An 18542-nucleotide genomic window follows, 5' to 3' on the forward strand; every position below is an offset into this window, starting at 1 on the left:
CCAGGCACTTTCATTTCAGATCATTCTTTCTTCAATCTTCCTCATCTGAATGTTCTTTCATTTTTCTCTCTTAAATTACAGTATTTTCATTTCCCAGTTGCCAGCATCCCCAAGTACTATTCTGGACTTTTCTTCCTCTGACTCTTCCTGCCTTAGTATTCAATGACATATAATTGGGGCCTAAAAGTCCACGCTTAACACCTGTTCTTTCAGAGCTCAGTGTAAGAGCATTGAGACAACACTATTTAGGTTACCTAAATGTGGAGAAGTTAGAATAACTTGTCTTCACTGTCATTTCAATTTTACACAGCCATTTAGTCTAACAGCAGGATTTGAAATAAGAAGTGATTTGTCACCAAACAAAAACATCCTAAAGAAAGCTGCCCAGGCTGAAGAACATTCCAGCTATTACTCTCATTTCACTCCTACTTGTCTCAGAAGCAGTTCTAAAAACTGCAAATGCCTGTATTTATTTAACTTGAGGAGAAACTAAAGCCACAGTTTCCTGCTTCCCTTTGCGGAGGGAAAAATGTTAAGATGCATAGTTTTATGGCTTTCTCTCCAAGCTCATCCTAGGTCATTGGGTCTGAGTGCCACCCAAGGTACAAATGATTTGTTCACAGAGTAAAAGCTGCAGAAACTTGGTGTTTCTTGGACCTCCTTCACAGACACTTTGTTTTGGTGGTGAGTTGAACTCATGTCTCAGGGACATAACTTATGATTGCTGAAATCTTAATGCCAAATATTTATAATTCATGACCACTTATTTATAATTTATAACCTTCCTTCTTCTGAAAGTAATTTCAAGTATCTTGCAATGAAAATGAATATATATTCCTACATGGAGTTTAAATAAGAAAAGGATAGAAAACATTACATAGAAGAAGATTCTAAGTCTCCAAGGACTTCACTGAGAGAATAAAATGTTCTCTCATATGGAAGTCTGGATGATCATCCTAAAAAATGATTGTAACTTTTTGATCTTAGTGAACTTCCAGCCGCAACCAGATGATCCCCTCATAGATAACCCTCTTTTCACACAGGCCATCTGAAAAACTAGTGGGAATAAGATAAAGAAGTAGGGAATTAAACCAAGGATGAGCTATTGATGTTAATTAAGTATTGGGTTAACTCCAAGCTCCTGACAGCCAAACCAAGAAAGAAAAAGAGTGGAGGAAATAAAATTAGATATAACTCATTCCAAAAAAAGGAAAAAAAATTACCGGATCTTCAGAAGAGATGATCTTTTTTCTGATGTTAAGGTTTAGAGAAATTAATTATAAGAATAAATGTCATGAAGCCAAATCATGGGAAATGTCTTCAAATGCAGTTCTACAGAAGACCCTTTATGATGGCCATTTTTCATAAGAATGTACAACTTCCTAAAATGTAATATTAAATAGTATTTCAGTAAAGGCATTTCTATGAAAAGATATCTAGTACAGATACATTTTGTTTGCATATTCTAAGTTGTCCATTAGCATATAGAACATCAGGACTATAGGCTTTGAATAGTTTGTGAAGGAAGGACAGATTGGTAGGAACAGGATACATGACATTTATAATCTTATGGTCAGTGATAGAGGAAAGTATCTAAGTGTAGATGGAATTTATCTTTATGGATAAGAAAAAAAAATTACACACAAACAAGCTCTAAAATTACCCAGGGTCAACACCAACACAAATCTACTTCCCAATAGAATTTTCTTCTTGAAGTCTGCAAGATGCTTTTTTGAGTCAATTTTGCCTTTGGTTTCAATTTTATCTATATAAGAATGGAGGTGGAGGTTGAAGGTGGTCATGTAGTGAACTTTTTACCCTGGATCCACAGCCTTGTGGAGATGATTCTGAGCTCTTAAAAGCTTAACTCACTGGATTCCCAAGGATCCATTGTGAACTTAAGAGTTTGGGTTTTAGATGCAAATCACCATGCTAGAATTTTTTTTGCAGGTTCCTACCCACTTTTAGAGGGTAAACAGCTTAGTTGAGACACTCTCACCCTGAGAATTGTCCAACACAGAGTACTAATTAATACTAGATACAACAGAGTACTAATACTAGTGTTAAGGAAAGCAGTATTGTGTAATGGAAAAAAAATAAGGTATTTGAGGTCGAAAGACATGTAGCAACTCTTTCTGTTATCCTAGTTAGTCATGTTACCTTTTTGTACTCTGTTTCCTCAACATTAATATTAAAGACTTGAATTATATAATTTGTAATCCCTAGCTGTACTATGATTGTAAATTATGGATATGAGTGTGTTGTGTGCAAAGCTGTGGCTGAGGGTATGTTAGTGTATGATCATGTTGCTCCACTACTTAATATTCTTCAATGGCTTTTGGGATAAAATACAAACTATTTAAGCTCAGCTTATAAAACTCTTTGGATCATGGATTATGTTTCCATCTCATCTCTTGCCACTTACCTGTTACATACATTATATATATACATGCATATATATGTGTATATATAATTTATAATTATATATAGGCATATACATGTACACATATAGTAAATACTATAAATGCATGTGTATACTATGCATATATACTATATATTTTTATATACATACTAAATGTCCAGTTCCCCCAAGATATGATGTTTCTTGCCTATAGTTCTTTACACCTGCTGTTCCTTTGTCTGACATGATCTCCATCCTTTTCCTGGCTCTCATCCACCCATCCTTCAAGTCCAAAATAATTATAAAAGCAAAAATAACAGTAGTAATAGTGTACTAGTAATAATAGTTTAAATAATAAAAATAATATTAACTATATATTTGCAGAGCTTACTATGTCCACAAACAAAACTTTACATGCATCACCTTATTCAATCTTCACCTCAAACTTATGAAAGTTTTATTTTTCCCATTTTAAAATGAAGAAAAAAGAGGCCCCTGAAAGTGACTTGTCCAAAGTTATTTCTTCCTAAAAGGCCTTCTGATCTGATCTCTCAAATTTCAATTGGCTGCCCATCCTATGGACTCCCATAGCACCAATAATAGCAAGTAACAGGGCAGCCTGGGTGGCTCAGTGGTTTAGCACCACCTTCAGCCCAGGGCATGATCCTGGAGACTCAGGATCGAGTCCCACATTGGGATCCCTGCATGGAGCCTGCTTCTCCCTCTGCCTGTGTCTCTGCCTCTCTCTCTCTCTCTCTCTCTCTCTCTCTGTGTCTTTCATGAGTGAATAAATAAAATCTTAAAAGAACATATAGCAAGTAACATACTAGATTATGACACCCATAAATGCTCCATGAAGAAGTCTTGCTTACTATTATATTCTCAATCCTGGCATAGTACTTAGTTCATAGCATGTGCTTAATAAATATTTATTTAATGGATGAAAAAACTAATAAACTCAGAGAGATCCTTATCCTTACAAAAAAGTGATAATTAGGCCTAATTATACATCAGTATGTCTCATTCCCTATTCTTTTGCCCCTCCTCCCTTTGTTCTTCTGTTCCTCATAACTCAGTAGATATTTACCAGTTTTTGCTGCTCAACAAAACCCTCTTCAAGAATCAGTGGAAGGTAAAGTACTACCTCTCATGACAGAAGACAAAGACTTATAAAATGTTTCTTTAACCGTGGCTGGACACTGGTTGTCATTGTAGATACAATATATGGAACCACTCCTGGCTCTGCTGCTTTCTGAATAATAATAACCTATAAAATATTACCTCTGAGCTGTGGATTGCAGTCACAGAGACTCATGTGGGAGACTTCCACATATTCCAGATTATTTAATTGTCTGCCCAACAATGAGTAGGACAGCATGAAAACTTGAAGATTCTACTTGCCTCACCTCTGAAGTAATCTTGGGTGCTGGCCCACCAATCCTACTTGGCAGAAATGTCACATAAATGAATGTAAGTTATAAGATGGATATAATGAATTCCTCAGTAAAGGAAAAAAAAACATGCCAAGGTTTGTCCTCATCTGAGGTACTCTTTCTGGCTAATTTCCTTTTTCTTGTATTTGGACTGCAGCCAGATCCTTATTTTTTCAAAACCCAGTGATCCCATGTCTTGATGGAATGATCCTCCTCATTAGTCATCAAAAGCTCCAATTAACTGTGGAGTCTGCCACAGTCAAAAGAAAAGTTGGCAATCTCTGCTGAAAGCTCAAACTTCACTTAAATATTTTCTCTTTTAGAGTGACAGGTGCAATAGAAAAGGGTATTCAAATTATACTTTCAGAATCCTTGGTTTATAAAGCATTGTTTTCTTGCATCCTTGGTTTATAAAGCATTGCTTTCTTGCATATGTAGACTCATGCACTTAGGATTCCACCATAGCAGCTGGTTCATGTTATGGAATTTAAGTCAAAAAGGAATTTCATAAAAAGATATAGTAAATAGGAACTTCTTGGTGGGATCTGAGGTTCTAGATATTGATCTTTATCATGTTGTGGATCTGTTTGTTCCTTAGGAATGTCCTGGCCCTCACTATTAGCATCTATTTCTAGATGAAATCAGGATAAGGGTCTAAGGCAATCCCTGAAAAGACAAAAAATAATTTTTTTTCCAATGTAGTCTGAAAAGGGTGGAAGGAGGAAAGTTGTTTGCATACTGTATTTTGGTGGTTATGGATGATAGGGCCTTCTAAGCAGTATCTGAAGTTCCTTACGGTCTGCATCTGTGGTCTGTAAGGAGAGACCTAATTTTCCATCCCTTGGAGTGGCTCTGAGTACAAGTTGACCTGAGATAGCGCTCTGGCAAGTTGTCTAAAGTGTGAAAAACAATGCCTCTATGATATTAAACTTTCTAACTCAAATAGGATTAAAGAGCCCTGAATCCAGATGTATGGCCCACAGTGTGAAAGAGTGAGATATTGGGAAACAGCTGTCTCTTGGATTGATGTGGCTTCTCTAATTTTTATCCAGATGTGTGCCAATACCAACATCCAGCTGGAAAGTCTTATTGCAATTCCCCTTCTTCTTATAACTACTCTGCAAATGTTGGCAGCAAAGTAAAGTGATGGGACTGGCAAGCCATAGCACTAATACACTTTAAAAACAGACAGAACACTGATCACCTCTGTTCTGCCACATGCTGCCTTGTAGGAGAGAAAAGGCCTGGAATGCCTAACTGCATTGAGCTTCTTCACCATAGGCTATTTGGGATGCATAATCTCAACCTCAAGGTTTCTGAGAAGTTCTTGTTAAAAACACATATTTCTGGTTCCTGTCCTTAATGTATGGATCCAGAAATTCTGGGGAAGGAAGGTGTATTTTAAACAAGTTCTTGGTATGATTCTTATGTACTCCAAAGCTCAAGGAGTTCTTAATATTTAAGAATCCAGGCACTATGCTCCAAGCAATGTGAAGATACACTCATAAAGAAATATTTTTAAGTCAAAAAATAGCCCTCAAGTCATTGTCCTAGTAGGCTCTCCATTCTGCTGACTCTTATTCCTAAATTCCACTTTGCTACTGCTAACTCTCACTTACATGTTATCCTTGGGTCTTGTCCGGCCTCTTTACTGGGTTTCCTAGATCTGCTTAGTTTGAACATAAAATCTTAGAATGTCAGGGCTAGAAAGGACTTTAGAGATCATCTCTTTTGACATTCACATTCCATGAAGGTTTGGCCTTGGCAGGGGAGTCCCACTATATTATTATATCTTCTCTTTTTAAAAATTTTATTTAGGGGCAGCCCTGGTGGCTCAGTGGTTTAGGGCTGCCTTCAGCCCAGGGCCTGATCCTGGAGTCCTGGGGTCAGGCTCCCTGCATGGAGCCTGCTTCTCCCTCTGCCTGTGTCACTGCCTCTCTCTGTGTGTCTCTCATGAATAAATAAAATATTTTTAAAATTTATTTATTCATGAGAGACACAGGGAAAGAGTCAAGAGTCCTGCAGGGAGCCTGATGTGGGACTTGATCCCAGGACACTAGGATAACAACCTAAGCTGAAGGCAGATGCTCAACTACTGATCCACCCAGGTGCCCCTACTATACTTCTCTTAAGAGAAAATCCTACTTGGGGAAAATCAATATATCCTCAATCAAGCCCATGTTTCTCTAATTTGTCAAATAGATACTGAGAGTCCAGTGTTATTTCAAAGGTCACAGCTTTGAGAGGCCAGAGCCATTATCAGTTTAAAGGCAATACCATCTAGGGGTTCCTTGGTGGCACAGTTCAATTGAGCATTTGACTCTTGCTTTTGGGTCAGGTTGTGATTCAGGGTCATGAGATTGAGCCTCCTGTTGGGCTCCATGCTCAGCTCAAAGTCTGCTTGGGACTCTCTCCCTCTGTCCTCCTGCCCCCCAAAATAAAATAAAAAATAAAATAAAATAAAATAAAATAAAATAAAATAAAATAAAATAAAATAAAATAAAATAAAATAAAATATAAAATAAATAAAATAAAATAATAAAATAAAATAAAATAAAGTAAAATAAAATAAAATAAAAATCTTTAAAGGCAATACCATCTACATGCATGGACAAGTCAGGACAAGTCATGCATGTATTGTCCTCTTTTTACTGTTCTGTTTGTGACAATTTCTCCCTGAGTGCAGGTCTTATGTATTATCAACATTATATTCCTGTGTAATCCCTGCACATTATGGGCTCCTGGCAAATATGTGTTTAATGATGGAAAGAATAAAGAGGAAGAAAGGGAGGAATTGTTTTCTAAAACAAAATTTAGACGTGCTTTTGATTATGTGGACCTCGACTACCACCAATAGGCTTCATGTGGTTAAGATTGCTGGTGTTCATCAATATTCAGGTTCTTTTCTGCATGAGCATAGAATCACATTCTTCAGTCTCCTTTCTGACTCATACAGCTGAGTTCTGGCCAAAGGAATATGAGTAGAAATGATACGTACCACTTCCAGTGTTGACTTCCGAAGATCTCCCACAGAGGATTCTTACTCTTTCCCTATCCACCAACTAAATTGAATTAAATATAAATCCCAAGGAGAAGATGGATCAAATAAGACTGAAGGTCTTTGGTCTCTGACTATGTGGAACAAAAGCTCCACTGTCTTTTATTAGATTGTAATGTAGGCAAGAAAGAAACTTCTATTGTTTCTGTACCCACCAAAATTGTGCTACATTGTTTAGCCCATTGAACTTGCTTGACAACAGTCATGTTTATTCTCAGTTTTTGCCGCTTGTTAGGATGTATTTCATTAGCTGGGCATCATTTAAATCTTTTGTTTCTCAGAGCCTTAAATCTCCTGGTTCCAGGGAGTCTGAGCTTAATATACCTACAGTCATTAGCCTAAGAGCCAATACCTTCCTGCGTTCTAAATTTCACTTAAGGATGAATAACACAAGAGAGAATCTGGACTAAACAGAGGAAGATAATAACTTAGGTCAAGTTTTACCATTACCGAAGTGATCTATCATCAGAGCTAACTTCATGGGACTATGCCTGGTTTAATATTTGGCTATGCCACCTTGAAATTCTTTATACTTTTTAAACAAGAGGCCTTACCATTTCATTTAGCACTGGGCCCTGCAAATCATTTAGGCAGTCCTGCTTGTCAGACTTAAGGGAAACAAGAGATTGCTCTTTCGTCCATTTTGGACCTTTATGTCCTGGATGACTGGCCCCAACTAAATGAGTATGGGCTACAGAAGTATGGGCCCAAAGACTAGACCTGGCCAGTAGTTGCCCATGTACACAACTTCATTTCATATCTTCCCTGCAATATGACAGCTTTCTGAACTCTGATCTGCTTTACTCTTTGGAAGATGCCTCCATGATAGAGACGATGACATATTCCAATGCAATTACATAGCAAGAAAATGGAAGGCCTCCTCTATAAAAACTGACAAGAAGGTATGCCACCATTTTAGAAGGTTTGTTTCTTGATTTGCCTTGATAAAGCTTTCTCCCCATACTTGCTTGAATCATCTCCTATTCTTATGTTGCTCTTGGTTTCTGATTCCTGGCCATCATGAATTCTCATCACTCATCAACCTCAACTACCTGCCACCTCAGATGTTTCAGATTCCCCTCTAAATGCCAATGTACTTATCCATCTGTAGCTAGCCCCTCATGGATGTCCCACTGAACCTTCTAATCTGCCTTCATCCAGGTCATAGAATTTTCCTTCTAGTTCTGGTTTGACTATCAGTTGTTGGTACAGGTTTTTTGGCTCAAGTCTCAATTCTACCATCACTATCAGAGTTATCCCCCCACTTTTTTTAAATGGCTTTATTCAGTAGTGGCAAGTAAATATTTTAACAACCAGATATTTTCAGAGAAGGGGTATAAAAGCCTGATTGGTAGTATTTGATAATTTCTGTGGTGTAAATACTCCCACCACGACCAATTTCAAACTATCAAAGTGATGTTACTGAAGTCAGAACTAGGAAGAGATGTATATAATTGACTATCACAAGCCTGTGTGAAGCAGTTCTATCATACTTCTAGCTTAAAGTTTAGTTTGCTTCTTTCTGAAGAGCAGTTGCACCACAAGTCACACTGTTGCCCAAATCAAAACGCTCCTGTCTTCCAAAGTTCTCTTGAGGATGAACAAGTCACTTTACATAAGAAAAAGTCAGGACTATCCAAAGAAATTAAACTTGATGGTGGGGGCTCTGTTTGACTTCTTTGCCTTCTCAGATCCTTACATTAATTGCTCACTAAATCAAATAGAACTTATTTCCTTAATAGTTGGTAAATTCAAACCATTTTCTCCTGACACTGCCATTTTTTGGTTACCGTATTTTTTCCACCTAGATTCTTTATTTGATACTTCTGTCTCCAGTCTTGCCCCTTTCTAATTCTCTCTATATATTACTTTCAAATACAATGTGATCATATTATAATCTTTAATAGTATCTCATTGCCTATAGCAAAAAATCATACATGGTCTTTTGTGAACTGGCCCAACTTCACAACTTCAGCAGTCATCCTTCCATCTCTTATTTTATGCTCCAGCTAGGCTGAGACACTTGAAGTTCCCCCACAATGCTGTATACCTTCTTGTTTGTGTCTGCATATGGTACTCCTCTGCCCAGATGTTCTCTTCCTGCTTTTTCCACACTGCTCACTTTCATCAATGTGAACATTGATGAAACATATGACAGTCCCTTAGATAATTGTTCCTCCAAAAAGTCTCTCTGACATTCTTCACAATGGTTTTGGTTTTGTTATTGTTGTTATTATTCCTCTGCTTTCATAGCACCTTCATATCCACACTAATAATAATACTTATATTTATCAGAGTCTCAGCAAGAAACAGATGGTATACTTCAGCTGAGCAATTTGAGGAGAGTTTAATGAAACAAAAGTACAGGCAGAGTTTGGGGGAAGCAACCAGGGATAGTATAGTATCTCAGTGCTAGTAGCATCAGAAAGTTACCACCTGATGAAGGAAAGGGAAAAAGCTGTTACCATAACTCAGAGACAGTACTGTATGGAGGTACTTCATCTTATTTATTTATTTATTTATTTATTTATTTATTTATTTATTTATTTATGAGAGAGTGCATAAACAGGGTAGGGGCAGAGGGAAAGGGAGAGAATCTTAAGCAGACTCCACACTGAGTACAGAGGCTGACACAGGGCTCAATCGTACAATCCTGAGATCATGACTTAAGCAAAAATCAAGAGTCAGACACTTAACTGACTGAGCCACTCAGGCACCCCAAGGTACTTCATCTTATGATGCCTATGGCCTTTGGCAGAAATAGCCACAGCAACTCCAATGGAGGGAGCCCAGGAAATATATACCAACCTCTCATCCCTCATGCCTGACAATCTACTCCAAATTGCTAAATCCAATAAGAAGCCAAGTAGCAAATAGAGAAAGCTGTCATTTGTATATGTAATCCATAAAAGTCAGACTTTTATATCACAGAACACTGTTGAGAGAAGTAGAGGTTAGATCCAGAAGTACAAATACAAGTTACCAGCACATCCAATGCCTATTTATTGAACACTTACTTTACTTAACAAATGATATCCCTAGTTCATAAAAGTGCCATACATTATATACACAGTTATCCGTGTATATAATTTTTCAAATGATAAAACAGACTCAGCTAACTCTGCTGGCAAACACGTAGCAGCGCAAAGATTCAAACTCAGGTATGCCTTCATCTGAACGTTGGGTTCTGTCCACTTTTTCACATTGGTATTTTTGTTTTAATATGTGGTCTCATCCACCAAACTGTAGTTTATTTGAATACACTTAGTATTACACTTATCTTTGTATCACCAGTGCCTTGTGCAGTGGCTTGCCTACAGTAAAATAGATAATAGATATTTATGAAATTGATTGACAAAATTAATAGAATGATTTAGTAGTTTAATTTATGTGAGTGGGGACTGGGTAATGGGAACATGTCAGGGGATGTTAGTGAATTATATCCGGCACTAAAGGCACCTCTTTGCAATTGTCCTTTATAAATAATTGTCCTCTTAGCATCATAGGGAGAAAGAAAGCTTATCTGGTCTCTTAACCATAATGGAGTGTAACAAAAACTGACAATAAGTGGGTTCTCTGTATGCTGATCATCTTCCATCTTCCCCCTGACTTGGCTAAGAGCTAGGGGTAACAAACAATGGATCTTGCTTTTCCCAGTCCTTCCTCTATGACTTTTCTTCTGAGCTGTCATGCCCTTTGCTAATGGTTCATTTCTCTTTCCCTTTCACTTAACTTGGCTTTTATATATCTGTCCATCACTGACTCTCTAACTACTAGCTAGGATGGCCTGACTCTCTTTTAACTTTCAAAGGAAGCTGCCTGTTCTGAATGTGTGATGCTAGAGAATAGGTTTGGTAAGTCCTTAAGAACAGTTTATGTTCTTTCAAAGGTAGCCAAGTAATAAATAGATGTTTGATAGTGAAGGGTAGAGTGGTATTTCATCACCCTGTTCTCTGCTGTTCTTGTGGTGGCTCAAATCATAAAACATTATGTTTCAACCTTTGTAGAGAGATCCCATCAGCCTGGGGTTACTGAGTGGGCAGAGACACTTGCTTCCCTACTCAGTACCCAGGGCACTACTCAATCCCTGCCCAGTTGGAACTCCGCTGGTTGAACCTTTGAAACTCTACAGCCGATTGAAGCTTCTGAGCCAACAAAAGAGGCAAAGGGCCTTTGTACTTCAGCAAGGAAATGTTCCAGTTCTTTTGCACTTTACTAATGAAGGCTGGCTCCACAGCCCTAGTATCCCTGGTGCACAGAGGGGGGTTGTAGAGAATAAAGGCAACTTCACTCTCTGAGGTCATTCCTCTCTTCCCAGGAACTTTTATGGATGACATTCCATCATTGAGGGGTTTGCTACTCATTCAGATTTCATAGCTTTGGATCTGGGTAAGGAAATAAAAGAGAAAGAGAGAGGGAGATCTTGTATATTGCTGAATTGCATCAAGTATTCCAATGTGTGGACTCTTAGGCATGTTTGTCTCCTTTACATTCAGCCACACCTAGGTTTACTCATTTAGGTTACCTAATGAGCCTTTTAGAGGTATCAGTTTGCTATCCTGAATTTAATTTATAAGTTACAGTGCTATGAAGATATAAATTATTTACCATTGTTTTTATTATTGGATCAAGTTAAAGCACTTCAAAGTAAGAGTTTTGATATTCATTCTAGTAATGTCTAATGCCTCTAGTAAGCTGAGTGAGGGGAATCTTTGCTCCTAATACAATTTTAGAAAATGTGAGATTTTTTAAAAGCCCAAGACCCAAATTCCAAATTGTGGCCTGTTGTGTTATATATCTGGATATGGAAATTGAAGCAAATAGAATTGCAAACAGCAGGCCTGAAAGGAGCTTCAGAATGTCATCCTCGATCTTCAACTTTATAAATAAGCTGTTTGGGACCTAGCGTGATTATTGGATGGGAGTTAGGGTGTAAAATGACAACAGTGTCCTACTGGTAATTGGACTAAAAATCTCCACATTTGCAGAACCCATTAAATGAATTGTGGCATAGCATCTAAGCTTACAATAAAAGAACACAATGTAAAAGATAGTTCTGATACCACTAAGACGCATCTGGCCCAAATCAGACTCCAATTTTAGAACTAGTCCTACCTAAAGCTTTCTATAATTTATTACATCAGAAGACTCAAAGGAGTTATTTTTATGCAGAGAAAATTGGACTCATGTAAAAGTTATTTTCATCACTTCATCTAATTACAAGCTGAGCACAGAACTATGACTATTCAAACATGTGGCAGATATAACAAAGAATGAATAGAAATGAAAGACAGTCTTGACTAGCTGCCAAGGTAAGCAGAGATAGGAGAAATGACTCCCATGATTGGAGGGAAAAATAAGAAAGCAATAATTTCTTTTTAGAATGTTTACACACTCAATTTAGTTAGGTATTCGAAGAGTGTGTGTTAACTATTGTATTGATTTTTTTCCTTAGTAGCATGTAGCTTATTCCAGCAATAATGTGTGTTTTTATTGCAACTGACTTTAAGGAATATGGTCTCCCACTGAGAAAAAGAGACAGACTTATGGATGGGCCAGGGAATGTGAATTTGAACAAATAGACGTGGAGTCTACATTTAGGCTACAGGTTCATGTCATTCTAGGTGGTTTTTTCCTTCCTTTGGGATAAAACAAAACTACATTAGCATCGAAGAAGAAATTATTAGCATTGAGAAGAAAAAATTTGGCAAAAAAATGTTTGTGGTTAAAAGTGAAGCAAAAAAAAATTTAGCATAAGGAGTCAATCAACTATTTTGAGTTCTTTAAAAAAGCAAAGAACTCCATTTGGTCCAGAGAAATATCTAACTTTTTCTCAACTCTCAATTACCTTTGGGGAGATTAAATAGATTTTAGCTTATCTAGTTTCCTTCTAATATATTGATGCTGAGGAGTAGTGGGCATACAAGTTAGAGAAACACGGAATTAAATCCAAATTATGTAGTTACAGCCATGTCACCTTGAGCAAATCTCTATCTCTGTAAACTTCAACTTCCTCATCCAATTAAATAGTATAAATAATGACTATTTTTAGGGTTGGCACAAGGAGTAAGTACAAAAAGATAAATGTCAATAAATAGTAGTTTTAAATTTCTGGAGAACAGATACATGTCTGAGACTCAGCATTATTAGGATATTTCCATTGTCTCTGAAAGTGACTGGAAGAGAAGATATTTTCTTATTCATTTAGTTACTCTTGCTGCCCAAGGACCAAACAACTTAGAAACAAACGTATCTTGGATTTGCACTCGTCTAAGATATATTACTTACCAGAAAGTTGAAGAGGTTGGAAAGAAGTTGGAAATAGGTTGGGACAAGTGATTTTCAGGCTTCCATGAGGTGGGAACTTATTGTGCTTACAGTCTGGCAAGTTCTCATAATTTCAGACACAAGTGTATAAAATATGTTATTATGCAAACATAAATGCCAGTATGTGTGGTAGGGCTGAAAGCCCCTCATCACTCCATGAGCATAGACATTATTTTGCTTAAATTCTTCTTACTGAGCATCCACTATGTGTTCAACACTGTTTTAGATGCTTTATGTATGTCATTTTTGTTTCTCACCATTATCCTGTAGAAAAGATACTACCCTCATTTTGCACTTGAGATAACCAGAGAAATTAACCTGGATTCATGAGCAATGTCTATGATGTAAAGTAGGGGTGAGGAATCTAGTTAGGACTAGCAAAACTCTAGTTGAGAAACATTGTTGGTCTGTAGGAATGGAGAGAAGTAAGTCTCTTGGAAAGATTCTACAGTGTTTATATTTTTGTTCCAAATAACACATTACAAAAATCAATTAATTCAGTTAAATTGCAACTGAATATGCAAACATGTTCACAGGAGTCTTTTGGATCATATCTTATACTTTTCTTTTAATAAAAGTGATTTATAGGGGCACCTGGGTGGCTCGTTGTGTGTCTGACTTTGGCTCAGATCATGATCTCATGTCAAGCCCTGGGTCAAGACCATGTCAAGCCCTAAGGCAGGCTTCCGGCTCAGCAGGGAGTCTGCTTGTCCCTTTGCTCCTCCCCCACTCCTTGGTCATGCCTTCAGGCCACCACAACCCCCACCGTGGCATGGGATCAGAGGCTGTCTCTCTTTCTCTCTCTCTCTCTCTCTCTCTCTCTCCCTCTCTCTCTCGTGTAAGGGTGGAATCCAGGGAAAGATGGGTTGGGGAAAGTTAGGGAGTTCCAAGAAGCAATGGGGCCTGTTGAAAGAGATGGTGAGTGTTGGAGTCAGTGCTCTCTCTTTCAAATAAATACATAAAATCTTTTTTTAGAGCTTTTTATAAACAAATAAAATATCCCTAAGTCTCTATTTTATTTTTTTAATTTATTTTTTATTGGTGTTCAATTTACTAACATACAGAATAACCCCCAGTGCCCGTCACCCATTCACTCCCACCCCCCGCCCTTCTCCCCTTCCGCCACCCCTAGTTCGTTTCCCAGAGTTAGCAGTCTTTACGTTCTGTCTCCCTTTCTGATATTTCCCACACATTTCTTCTCCCTTCCCTTATATTCCCTTTCACTATTATTTATATTCCCCAAATGAATGAGAACATATAATGTTTGTCCTTCTCCGACTGACTTACTTCACTCAGCATAATACCCTCCAGTTCCATCCACGTTGAAGCAAATGGTGGGTATTTGTCATTTCTAATAGCTGAGTAATATTCCATTGTATACATAAACCACATCTTCTTTATCCATTCATCTTTCGTTGGACACCGAGGCTCCTTCCACAGTTTGGCTATCGTGGCCATTGCTGCTATAAACATCGGGGTGCAGGTGTCCCGGCGTTTCACTGCATCTGTATCTTTGGGGTAAATCCCCAGCAGTGCAATTGCTGGGTCATAGGGCAGGTATATTTTTAACTGTTTGAGGAACCTCCACACAGTTTTCCAGAGTGGCTGCACCAGTTCACATTCCCACCAACAGTGTAAGAGGGTTCCCTTTTCTCCGCATCCTCTCCAACATTTGTTGTTTCCTGCCTTGTTAATTTTCCCCATTCTCACTGGTGTGAGGTGGTATCTCATTGTGGTTTTGATTTATATTTCCCTGATGGCAAGTGATGCAGAGCATTTTCTCATATGCATGTTGGCCATGTCTATGTCTTCCTCTGTGAGATTTCTGTTCATGTCTTTTGCCCATTTCATGATTGGATTGTTTGTTTCTTTGGTGTTGAGTTTAATAAGTTCTTTATAGATCTTGGAAACTAGCCCTTTATCTGATACGTCATTTGCAAATATCTTCTCCCATTCTGTAGGTTGTCTTTGAGTTTTGTTGACTGTATCCTTTGCTGTGCAAAAGCTTCTTATCTTGATGAAGTCCCAATAGTTCATTTTTGCTTTTGTTTCTTTTGCCTTCGTGGATGTATCTTGCAAGAAGTTACTATGGCCGAGTTCAAAAAGGGTGTTGCCTGTGTTCCTAAGTCTCTATTTTAAAGGTCTTAGATAGTAAGATTGAGAAATCTCCCTTGTGAAGTGTTCAGTAATTCTAACTTCTAGGAACTATTTTTGGATATCTGACTGAGCCACTGATTAGAAAACATTATGCTGGCCCTGAAGGGATTACTATTATATCAATAATTTACTTTTTTCACAAAACTATCAAATGAAAATAGCCAATACAATCTTGTTTTATTCGGTGTTCCTTTAATACTGCCTCTCCTTTTCCTATAATGAACCATATGTAAACAGAGCTATAAAGAAATACTTTTAAAAATATTTTTATGAACTTGGGATGCCTGTGTGGCTCAGCGGTTGAGTGTCTGCCTTTGGCTCAGAGTGTAATACTGGTCCGGGGATCAAGTCCCACATTGGGCTCCCTGTGGGGAACCTGCTTCTCCCTCTATCTATGTCTTTGCTTCTCTCTGTGTCTCTCAGGAATTAATAAATAAAATCTTTAAAAATATATTTTTATGAACTTCATTTTGAATAAATGCATGACTTATCTCTAACCAGAGTGAGCAGTTAAATGTTGATGCCTAAAAAATTTCCTTCATTAACCTGATTCTATAGTCTTAAATTTTTACCATCAGAGAGTCTCCCAGCATCAAAATTCTAATTACTCTAGATCAGGGTTTCTCAGACTTGATGCTCCAACTGTCATTTTGGACCAGATAATTCTTTTTGTGGTGGAGCTGCCCTGTGCATTGTAGGATGTTTAGCAGCATCTCAGGCCCCTACTCACTACATGCAAGTGGCAGCTACACCCCACTTCCCAAATTATGATAATCAAAAATATCTAGACACTGCCAAATGATCCCTGAGGAAGAAAAATTGCCTCCAATTGAGAACCATAGCCCAGAGACAAGACCATGTTATTCCATTTTTAGTTACAGGTAAAATGATCTTCTTTGTTTTTCCATATGGACAAAAATCTGTAAAAACAAGTCTCAACAGACAAGTTTGTCATTATCATTTTTATTGAAAGTAAATGTATCTTTGTTAAAATAAAGCAATATATGTTCATTGCAGATAAAAACTGAAAATGCAGGTAAAACTATCAGAAAAGAATAAACACTCTTATTCCCATTTTCTTTTTTTTTAGATTTTATTTATTCATGAGAGACACACAGAGAGAGAGGCAGAGACACAGGCAGAGGGAGAAGCAGGCCTCATGCAAGGAACCCAATGTGGGACTTGATCCCAGGACTCCAGGATCATGCCCTGAGCTGAAGGCAGATGCTCAACCGCTGAACCACCCAGCCATCCCTTATTCCCATTTTCCAGAGACAATCAGCATTACTATCTATTAATTTTGATCAAAATTTTAAAAATGAGATTATACTGTAAGTATTGCTTAGTAACTTGATTATACTTAATAACATATGACACATAATTATCTACCTACAGCATAATTTTAAATAGAATAGCACTCTACTGTATGTCTTTAACATTGGTGAGTCATTCATTCATTTAGTAAATAGAGTGAATGTCTGTCAGGCACTGTGCTAGGTGCCAGAGATAAAGCTGTGAAGAAGATAGATGAGCAAGAAACTGCACTTATGAAACTGGAAAGGCTAACAAAGAAAGTAAATAAAATAAAAACAGGCAATAGCTTAACACCCTTTAAGAAGACAGGTCTTGGCAGTCAGAGGTGGGCAGTGGATCAAGATAGCTGAGGATAGAAAAACGAAGAGTAGTCAGTACTGAAGACAAGCTGCTGTCCTACTGATCTATGCTTCCCTGATTTAATTATCATTATACTGCTTAATAAATGACTGAAGGATTTAGATTTGTATATAAACAAACATTCCCAATCATCCTTATCCCTGATTTGTTACCATTTTCACTACTTTTTCTCCCTTTCAATTCCCCAAGATGTGCAGGCGAATATTCAACATCTTATAATTGTATTCTTAATAGATCTGGATATAGGCAGTGACCCTCTGACTCTAATGGAAGTACCCAATTAATGAAAATTATGATTTTTAAAAAGTAGTTGAACTCAAATCAATATAGTATTCGAGACTAAAGTCTTATTGTTTTATATTATTTCTTCTAAGTATAACAAAAGACCAATCTCCTCCTGATAGTGTCACTATACCTGCCTAGATGGTAATTCCTTTTTTTTTTTTTTTTTCAGCTGGTCCTTTGACAGGAGTCTTGGGAGAAAGACTTCAATGGGATTTTTTGCCATTTCCCCCGTAAGCCACAGACCTCTCAGTGGGATGGTAAGCAAAATTTCCTTGACTCGGTACCAGGAGTGATGGGAAACAGGCAACCAGGGCCATTCAAATTTCTACGTTTTGGACCCATGTTTTTTACCAATCAAAAACGCAGCACTATTGATTTAGAGTGTAGGCTAGATTCTTTGAGATGATATCACATCCTTGTTGTGCATCATTTCCAAGCTGGCACCATAATAGATAGCTCAGTCACTCTTTCTGACCAGCAGCTCCAGAGTGATACAGTGGTACAGTATGAGACAGGACTGGTGGATCCCACTGTCTTGTGCCCATTTTTGTACCTCTTTTGCTTTAAAATAAGTTCCTTGGTCTGTGAAATGTCATATGATTAGTGGATCTGCCTCTAAACATACAGACAGTGGTATTGGCTGAGGATCTAAAGTTAGGCAAGAAAAGACAGACTCATACCAAAAATTAAAGCAGATTCTCATCAAAATGAAACTTTTTTGAGTACGCAACATTGTACTGTAGGTTCTGGCCAATGCAATATGGCAAGAAAAGGAAATAAACATTGAATATGATGTTAGCTATGGTTTTGTCATATATGGCCTTTATTATGTTAGGGAATGATTCCTCTAAACCCATTTTGTTGAGAATTTTTCTCATGAATGAATGTTGAATTTTTTCAAATGCTTCTTCTGCATCTATTGAAGTGATCATACGATTTTTATCTCTTGTTGACATGGTGTATCACATTGATTAATTGGTGAATATTGAACCATACTTGCATTCTCAGAATAAATCCCACTTGAATGTGGTGAATGATTCTTTTAATGAATTGTTAAATGTAGTTTGTTAATATTTTGTTGAGGATTTTTGCATCTATGTTCATCAGGAACATTAACGTGTAGTTTCCTTTTTAATAGTGTTTTTGTCTGGTGTTGGTATCAGGGTAAAGCCAGTCTTATGAGATGTATTTTGAAACTTTCCTTTCT

At 37.5% G+C, this 18542-nt stretch overlaps 1 long non-coding RNA gene across 2 annotated transcripts in view; it reads right to left on the reverse strand.

Annotated features, from left to right (window-relative positions):
• Positions 1-18542, reverse strand: part of LOC144312205 (uncharacterized) — a 279387-nt gene that overhangs the window by 167292 nt on the left and 93553 nt on the right. The window contains exon 6 of one of the 2 annotated variants that reach the window (XR_013377651.1): positions 15094-17036. The exons of the other annotated variant lie outside the window; for it this stretch is intronic. This is a non-coding gene — a long non-coding RNA (uncharacterized LOC144312205). Of the gene's footprint in view, positions 1-15093; positions 17037-18542 lie in introns of those variants that run through there. 2 annotated transcript variants of the gene reach the window in all.

This window comes from Canis aureus, chromosome 4 (genome assembly GCF_053574225.1).
Source record: "Canis aureus isolate CA01 chromosome 4, VMU_Caureus_v.1.0, whole genome shotgun sequence".
Taxonomy (NCBI): domain Eukaryota; kingdom Metazoa; phylum Chordata; class Mammalia; order Carnivora; family Canidae; genus Canis; species Canis aureus.